Source organism: Anneissia japonica, unplaced genomic scaffold, assembly GCF_011630105.1.
Source record: "Anneissia japonica isolate Jap-2015-1 unplaced genomic scaffold, ASM1163010v1 scaffold2756_len2360902_cov194, whole genome shotgun sequence".
NCBI lineage: Eukaryota > Metazoa > Echinodermata > Crinoidea > Comatulida > Comatulidae > Anneissia > Anneissia japonica.
In genome coordinates, this window is record NW_022719050.1 from 887,810 (window position 1) to 898,186 (window position 10,377).

The window sequence follows — 10,377 nt, forward strand, 5'->3', positions numbered from 1 at the left end:
CCATACTGATTCTAAATAAACCATGTTTTGTGAGAATATTAATATGTTTTAGAATAAAGATATTCATCACATCCTACTATTATTCCTAAGTGTTACGGTATACTTTTACGGGTCTCCGCCTTTCACAAGCATCAACATTTTTAGCTGGCATTATAACAAGTTCTAAGAGAGTAATCGGTAAAGACCTACAAGCAAACACAGCATGAGCAGGAGTGGCGCCAGGGGGTGACCGGATGCTAGGGCCCCCATCGGGGAGTGCTTCTCTCCTCCCCCTCGGGGAGAAAAATCACAGTCCGCAGGGGAGAAAATTTTAGTAGATTCCAAAATCGATTAAATAAGCCTTTAAATCCCAGAATTCTCATATTTTTCGGGGGCTTCTCCCCCAAGAACACTGTCGAGAGATTTTGAGCGACTCCCGACCACGCCCACTTTTTTTCGTCGGGAACATCCCCCCCCCCACCTTGTCGGGGACCTCGGGAAAATTCTGACGCCACCACTGACCATGAGACTGATGTTAGAATATTAAAGTGCTTTAAATTCAATTTAAAGAAAAAAAACACACCACACCCAGAGTATAAGGCCTAAAAATATTTGCCTTTCTATGTGAAAAGAAGAGCGACCGCTCACTGGTCTGCCCGTTCCTCGACGCTTAACGGTACAGGCGCAAGGTATTGGGTTTTTTGAAAGAGCTAATAAGATAGAAAGTTTTAAATAATTAGAATGTTTATTTGTACAAAACAAATTATTATTTAGAATGTTAATTTGTACAAAATTAAAATATCTTAAAATTGAAAAAAAAAAAATTCTTAAAATTGGAAGAAAAAAATAGCAAGACGCATTTCGAACTCACAACCTTAAGTTCTTTAGAACACATCCATCCTTAACCGGCCGCGCCATCCATGTGACATGCACTATTAGTGGTAATGGCAGTAATGTACAGTCCTTGCTGAACCCCTGTTTTGTTTTGTAGGTGTAGCGGGAACTCTGGGGTCTAACTTAAAAAAAAGGGACAAGGAACGTTTGTTGGAAATCAACTCTAGTTTATGTGTACAAAATTTCCTGCCACGTCCGTTCAAAACTGGCGACGCTGGACGCTTTTAAAGTTCTGGTAACAAAACATGAACAAATACAGCAGTGAGGGGTCCTGTCTCTTATACACATCTAGATGTGTATAAGAGACAGCAATAAGGTTTTAATTCAAGCGACTTGTAGTTATGAGGTCGGTGTCGGAGGTAGCTAGTGGTTTAAGGGTAGAAAGGACGTTAGTATCGCTGCACAGTGGAATTCTCTCGGTCACTTAAACTTTCACTCAATTACCCGGTCAAAATATACTTTAAAACAAAACTTCAAGGAAAAATTCAGTTTTGCCACAACCATGAGTTCTGTTTCAAACATTTTTATTTCTGAATAGAAATGATAAGAAAAATTATTTAAAATACTATAATTGACAGTACAACTGATAATAAAATGTTAATTTGTACAAAATTAAAATATCTTAAAATTGAAAAAAAAAATAATTTCTTAAAATTGGAAGAAAAAAATAGCAAGACGCATTTCGAACTCACAACCTTAATTCTTTAGAACACATCCATCCTTAACCGGCCGCGCCATCCATGTGACATGCACTATTAGTGGTAATGGCAGTAATGTACAGTCCTTGCTGAACCCCTGTTTTGTTTTGTAGGTGTAGCGGGAACTCTGGGGTCTAACTTAAAAAAAAGGGACAAGGAACGTTTGTTGGAAATCACCTCTAGTTTATGTGTACAAAATTTCCTGCCACGTCCGTTCAAAACTGGCGACGCTGGACGCTTTTAAAGTTCTGGTAACAGATCATCATCAACATGAACATGGTAACAGATCATCATCAACATGAACAAATACAGCAGTGAGGGGTCTCTGGGGTCACAAGAACAGCGGTGAGGCTCTGGGGTCAGCGCCTTGCGCGGAACCAAAATAGGAAGGGGTGGATAGATTTTTTTTGGTGTCGCAAATAAAATAAAATAATTTGATCCTATCAGTACAACTCTGGGATATTGACACAGACCTGCTAGCCTATGCCTACCTTTTTTCTATCGTCGTACTAGCTTTTATTATGGTGCAGTTCTGCCTAAAATATCTAAGATACCTGTCTCTTATACACATCTAGATGTGTATAAGAGACAGGCGTTAATCCCTGTGAATAACAACAGTTGAGTAGTCATAAATCCCTGTGTGAGGCTAGGCGTAGCATTATTCTGCCGATTTCTCATAAAGCTAGTACTAGGGCCGGTCTAGTAAAACGTCGACTATTTATTTTATTCCATTCAAAAGGGTACATCAAAATTTAGCAAGATTATATAAATTTATTCATAATCTATCAATATAGCTAGTTTGATGTCAATTTTTTCTGTCAGGTTACTTCTGTCTCTGTGTAAACACTGCCCCCTACCGATTTGATTATGCGTGCTAGAGGAGGGAAAACATTTTTGTCGGCCTCATATAATTATATTGTATGAAATACGTCCAAAAGAGTCTGTACAATCAGAACAATGTTACATTCATTGCATTCATTTCACAATATCTGGCAAATCGAGTAGGCCCTATATTGTTTGTGAGTTCTGCATTTTTGGAAATCATCATGAACATGATACAACAGTTCTTTTCAGAACTGTCTACGTGGTGTACCACAAGCATTTAATGTTTAATTTCACATACTGTACAAGTGCGTGATTTGGTTAATATTTTGGAAACATGTTGATAACTTCTCTGTCTTGTCATTGAGGTACAAAATAAAGATTTAGAATTTAATGGTATAATATTTATAGCATTGTCTAACTCACCCGATAGCATGAAGGTAGTAATTACGGTAAATAAAATGCTCCCTGAGGACATATCCGAAAAAAATGTCTGCATATTTTCGGAGGAAAGATAACCGAACACTTATTCGGCTTCCTGACGAATTAGCAAAAGCTTCCATGTGCCTATGCTAAGTGCATAGATATGTATTCTACTAGAAAAGCTGAGTCACCATCATCATCATCATTTTCTTTCACTGGACATGAACCTCGTAGTATAGTCATTTGGCCGAACTTGCACAGTTGTGCCATCACTTGCACGTACAGAACTATTAAACATGCAAATGTCATTGTATTGGTGTTGACTGAGCTACTATGCAGCTGTTAGCTCATAATCCAGCTAAAATGTTACGTTAAGAACGTTAAAGTTTGGTGTAGAAAAAGTTTTAGTTTCACAACTAAATAACATTTAAACATTTCTGCAACGTTGTGTCAACGTTATTTTTTGGTGTTGTTTTGTGTTTGGTATGAAGTGACTGAACATTTACCTTATGTATTAATAAGTTACGGATTCATTCTATTGCTTTTAAGGCGTTAAAATAATCTTAGCCAAAATGAGTATGCTACTCAAGACGCAGACTTGAGGCATTTTTGTTAGACTTAAGTACAGAGCAGTGGTAAGTCTTACGGCCTTGAGGATTAGTATACATACAAGGTGCTCTGCTAGCCTACCTATAAGTCTGTTCTGCAGAGCGAAATATTTATACAAGGTCGTCAGGACAATATGAATTTTCAATGAATTCTTTTATGCCCTGATACCCTCTGATATTAACTTACAATAATTTCATTTATAAGGAGGATACTTATAGCTACTGGATTTTGTGATGCTCGATTAAAAATTCTTCATTAAAGGTTTGTTATCTTCCGACGTAATGTAGGCTACTGTCTGTATACATTATAAATTTATCACATTTTTATAATAATAATAATAATCTTCGAAATGTGACACTACCTAGAAAACCGTAATAATACAAATATTAATACTGGCTATAGTAATCAATTTACGTAGTGAAAATTCTGTTAATTAGCAGTAAAAATGAATCTCTTCGATATGTGTCTCTCGAGAAGTTGATATTTTTTTCCTATGAAAATGAGCAATTCAGTGTTGGAATTGAAAAGATGTTTTCAATGATTACATTGTTTACATACTCTAATAGTAACTTTATTTTTTATTTAAGAAGGATGCATGTAGCTACTGAATTGCGTGATGCATGATTAACCATTCTTTATAACAACTTGGTGGCAGTATACTGTATGCTATCTGTCTGTATACATTAAGAATTTATCGTATTCGAGTAGGCAAAATAGTAATAATTTTCATATAAAATTGGCATTATGAATATTCTTTTGAAATAAAAGTTTTTAGAATACGAATAATGATAATAATAATAATAATAATAATTATTATTATTATTATTAGTGATGATAATCCTATGTTTAATTTAATTTTTAAAGATGATCTATTTATTTATTTTTATATTTGTTCATTACTTGTTTAAAAACTAAACTATTTTCCTTTAAATTTGTGTCACATCCTTTATTTCTTCTGAATGCTCTCATAAAACATGTGTTACGCAAAATATGTGTTACATGTGTTACGGAAAATATGTGTTACATGTGTTACGCAAAATATGTGTTACATGTGTTACGCAAAATATTGTTGAATAGTTGAACACTTCACTGAATAGGGGCATGATTCTTTAGGGCTTAATCTTGCTTGTGGGTTTTCTTGTGAATCTCGTTGGTTTTTTTTAATGGGTTTGTATTTTTGCAAATTCTTAAAAATACATAAACCTACGCAGTTCTGGCTTGTAATTTATGTATGGCTGTTGGCATTATGAAATCCTCAATACAGAAATTTATGTTTTATCTACAGTAAAATAATTGTCCTAAGTGTAATAACTTTGACACTAATATAAATACCTTAAGTGTAACAACTATTTGAGCAAAATGTAATAACATTTTAAAGTGTTTTGCCCTAAATATCATACAGTAAGTCACCTAACAGTTGTATGTATTGACGTATTATAAGTCAGGTGATTTGTTTTAATGGCTGTACCCTTGAGAAACAATAATAATAATAATATAATATGAAGGTATTGTAACACCAACGATATTCCTATTTAACAATGATGATGGTAGCAACATTGCCTGAATCCAGACAGACACACATGCGCAGTGACACCGGAACGAATTAAAGATAGTATATTCTGGTGTATAGTTTATTTCATTCAATTATCATAGCATAATAAAATGAATTGGGATGATTAATTGCAAAAATAGAAACTATACAATATAAAATCTTATACAATAAATTATAATAATAATAATTAGGCCTACTATTATTACAACTACAATTAATATCACCATTATTTTTACAAAAAATAGACATATTCAAAAACAAAGTGCACACAAGAAAGAACATTTCAAATAACACATAACTAAACTACTGTAAATGGTTCAGTTACAAATTCAAAAATACAATTCAAAATACATTTCTACAAATAATTGCACATAAAAAAACATTCAAATAACTACTTAAGAAAAGATTCAATGACAAATTCAAATATACGATTCAGCACTACAATTCAAAATACATTACTAATAATTATTGCACATAAAAAAAACATTTTTTAAAACACTTTACAATAAAAGGGTTCAATTACAATTCAAAGTTGAGTGGGATAAGGTTTTAATTCAAGCGACTTGTAGTTATGAGGTCGGTGTCGGAGGTAGCTAGTGGTTTAAGGGTAGAAAGGACGTTAGTATCGCTGCACAGTGGAATTCTCTCAGTCACTTAAACTTTCACTCAATTACCCGGTCAAAATATACTTTAAAACAAAACTTCAAGGAAAAATTCAGTTTTGCCACAACCATGAGTTCTGTTTCAAACATTTTTATTTCTGAATAGAAATGATAAGAAAAATAATTTAAAATACTATAATTGACAGTACAACTGATAATAAAAATAATTATATAATCATAATAATAACAATCATAATAAAAAAATATATTCATTGCTTTATCGAGTAAAAAGCAGGTACTGTAAGACGTCGACCTCTGCTATCAGTAAGAACTTGTAAATAGTAATTGTTAATCAATTTTATTTAAAATAGATTGCCACACAAGATTAAACTTGATCAACAATAGACATTGTATATACACTCAATATGGATAAAAGTCAGTTTTACGTAAAGGTCTAGTAGCATTGGCAAAATATATATACTCCATACTACGTATACTTTTAAGTATTACGTTTATCAAAATATTTTATTACAAAGAATATATTTTCCCTTTCTTTTTTTTTACATGACATTTGTTTCTGTCATTATTTTTTTCAAGTCACATCAATTTTGTCTTGTTTTCAAAATCAATGATAGCGCTCCATAACAATGCAATTGGCTGAAGCAGAAATGTAAATTTTCCTTAAAAAGAAACAATAAATTGTGTTTTTTGGATTGGTATGAAACATCTCATAAATTTTCTTTCATTTTTTGAGTTTGGCTGACAGTAGTGGTTATTTAATATATCAATGATCATAAATTCTTCAGAAAGCTTATAAATTCGTGATAAATCAAAATCTGTAGATTCTGCTGTCACTCAAATGTTGTTTTGGTTTTTCAATGGAATATTTATTGCAATATATTTTGATTTATTGTCTGTTTTACGTCAATGACAGTCGACAAGGTGCTAGTAATATCTATAATTAACATCTGACAAGCGCCCTCAATCAAATCTGCCCCATGGGTACTCTCCGAAATACGTTTGTTGGAAATCACCTCTAGTTTATGTGTACAAAATTTCCTGCCACGTCCGTTCAAAACTGGCGACGCTGGACGCTTTTAAAGTTCTGGTAACAGAACATGAACAAATACAGCAGTGAGGGGTCTCTGGGGTCACAAGAACAGCGGTGAGGCTCTGGGGTCAGCGCCTTGCGCGGACCCAAAATAGGAAGGGGTGGATAGATTTTTTTTTGGTGTCGCAAATTAAATAAAATAATTTGATCCTATCAGTACAACTCTGGGATATTGACACAGACCTGCTAGCCTATGCCTACCTTTTTTCTATTGTCGTACTAGCTTTTATTATGGTGCAGTTCTGCCTAAAATATCTAAGATACTAATCCATTATTGAAAATAAACCGGCCTAGTAATATAGTATGGCAAAAATATATGTTCTCTGACGTCCAGTACTGTATGAGTAGTCATAAATCCCTGTGTGAGGCTAGGCGTAGCATTATTCTGCCGATTTCTCATAAAGCTAGTACTAGGGCCGGTCTAGTAAAACGTCGACTATTTATTTTATTCCATTCAAAAGGGTACATCATAATCTATTAATATAGCTAGGTAGCTAGTGGTTTAAGGGTAGAAAGGACGTTAATATCGCTGCACAGTGGAATTCTCTCGGTCACTTAAACTTTCACTCAATTACCCGGTCAAAATATACTTTAAAACAAAACTTCAAGGAAAAATTCAGTTTTGCCACAACCATGAGTTCTGTTTCAAACATTTTTATTTCTGAATAGAAATGATAAGAAAAATTATTTAAAATATTATAATTGACAGTACAACTGATAAAAAAAATAATTATATAATCATAATAATAACAATCATAATAAAAAAAATATATTCATTGCTTTATCGAGTAAAAAGCAGGTACTGTAAGACGTCGACCTCTGCTATCAGTAAGAACTTGTAAATAGTAATTGTTAATCAATTTTATTTAAAATAGATTGCCACACAAGATTAAACTTGATCAACAATAGACATTGTATATACACTCAATATGGATAAAAGTCAGTTTTACGTAAAGGTCTAGTAGCATTGGCAAAATATATATACTCCATACTACGTATGCTTTTAAGTATTACGTTTATCAAAATATTTTATTACAAAGAATATATTTTCCCTTTCTTTTTTTTTACATGACATTTGTTTCTGTCATTATTTTTTTCAAGTCACATCAATTTTGTCTTGTTTTCAAAATCAATGATAGCGCTCCATAACAATGCAATTGGCTGAAGCAGAAATGTAAATTTTCCTTAAAAAGAAACAATAAATTGTGTTTTTTGGATTGGTATGAAACATCTCATAAATTTTCTTTCATTTTTTGAGTTTGGCTGACAGTAGTGGTTATTTAATATATCAATGATCATAAATTCTTCAGAAAGCTTATAAATTCGTGATAAATCAAAATCTGTAGATTCTGCTGTCACTCAAATGTTGTTTTGGTTTTTCAATGGAATATTTATTGCAATATATTTTGATTTATTGTCTGTTTTACGTCAATGACAGTCGACAAGGTGCTAGTAATATCTATAATTAACATCTGACAAGCGCCCTCAATCAAATCTGCCCCATGGGTACTCTCCGAAATTAGTCATTATGATGTACTGTATTTTCACCGACATCATGAAGAGAGTCTTTAATTTCCACCAAAACAAAGTTTTGAGATAAATGCTTTTGAAGTAGTCTACTTCTTCCGTACTTTTCGCTACCAATATATCGAAATTTGATTTTTTTTTTTAATGTGTTGAAAGCTAACGCATTAAAATAATTTCAAATGTTCAATTTATTTTTTTTCTCTTATTATTTTAATGAACATGAAATTAGCGTTAAATAATTGCGTCTGTTCAGAAAAACCAAATAAACACACCATGGTTTTTTAACTTTCACTGAGAGATGTGTGTCTGTTCGTGAAAAATCAAGTCTCATCTACGCGCTTTTAAGCCCTTCGTCAGTCTCGTTGTCAGACATGAACTGTAAGGCTTAATCATCAGTAAGACAGTGATGTCTATCTGATGGCTAACATTATTAATAAAAATAACTTGTACATTTCAAGCACTAGTAAGTATAGCTCTACAAACTAAAAATAATTCCAATTTTAGTATTTGGAATTGAACACTTGTACTGTTTGCAGTTTTAGTCAAGTCAAGCGAAAATAAATTGAAATTGAAATTGGAATTGGACAAAAATAGATTTTTTAACTAGGCTTATTCAGATTATGGCATAATGTTTTGACTTGTTACTTGGATGGATGTATTCGGTGTAAACTCCAAAGATAACACGAAAGTCTGAGGAAGACATATTTCCAGTCAGGTCCTTTTGGTGGTGCTTACAGTAAACCGGGATACAATCCCCTACTCTTTTCGAATACAGTAGTGTGCACTACGTTCTTTAACGTGCCCACGGGTCATAGTGCACACGGGATCAACGGCACGTCTCATTCGAAAGACGGTGCGCTGTCGTAATTTGCATTTCAGCCCTCCAGCTGAAATATGAAGAGAGCAGCGATGGGAATTGAACCAGAGATCTCCACCGTTTAGCACACACACACACTGGCAACCACCAGTTTAGCCAACTGAGCTAGCTGCTCTCTACTTCTTGCATATAAAGCGCTTTTCTTGCAGTTACGAAGCGACTAATCATTCCACACTCAATGTATTATAATAGGTCTAGTCCATGTTACAGTATATTGCAAAAATGGGTACCGCTATGCCTAGGTAGGTTATCTTCCTGACCAGGGTGCATTTTGTGTCTGTTTAAAAAAAAAAAAAAAAAAGAAAGCTTCCTCGATATATGCGTCTTTTTTTTTTTAAAGGTCATTAGCATAACGTCGACATTTTTTTAGTCGACCGATTAAAAATATTATTAGAGTATCGGTATTATTTTTAAAATATTATTACGTTCAATTCGTATGCGAGATATATATTAATTTCATTATACAACACATCTTTATATTTTGACCATTTATATTGTAGTAGGCCTAGTTCTTTACTATTAACACTCTTCAACATAATTTTTGTTTCCTCACCAAACCGGAAACAATTGACATTACGTGTACATTTATTTATTAATATGTACACTACGTGTACTATTCTAGATTCAGATATAATAGTAATGGAATGGTTGAGGATTTGTTTAGCTTTTTACATTGTCTCACAACAAAACAAAAACAAAAACCTAGGACTGTCCAGGAACTTACAAATCAATATCAAGAACCATCAACGAAGCAATTTAAGATATACCGTCCTAAGCGTCAGCCTTATTTTATTATTTATGTAAATATGACTATCATAATTATAATTGTTATTTAAACTTCTCCATAAAATTAATTGCAATCGTGGCTCAGAAAAAGTACTTAGCCTTTTTTGTTGTTTTTTTTTAAACCATGATTGTAAGGAGTTCACGTACAACGATTTAACACAATCAAATTTGTAAAAAACGATAATTGTGTCAAGATTAATTTATCGAGCAGTGACATTTATTTTACAGTATCACTATTTCAAATCCAGAGTTGACGGAACTAGGCCTAGGGGGAGAGTAATGTGTGACCCGAAATGGTCTGCAGTCAGTTGGTTGTTACCATGCGCCAGTGATGTTGGAGTATAGTACAGCAATATGAAACTATTATGCAGGCCTAATGAATGAATAAAGTTCGGAGTTTGTCGGGTAGTGAAATGATTATTTCACATTTTAAGTGCTCCCTAAATTCATAAGTGTAAGCTAAATTACGGTGATTAATTTAATTAGCGAAGATATGG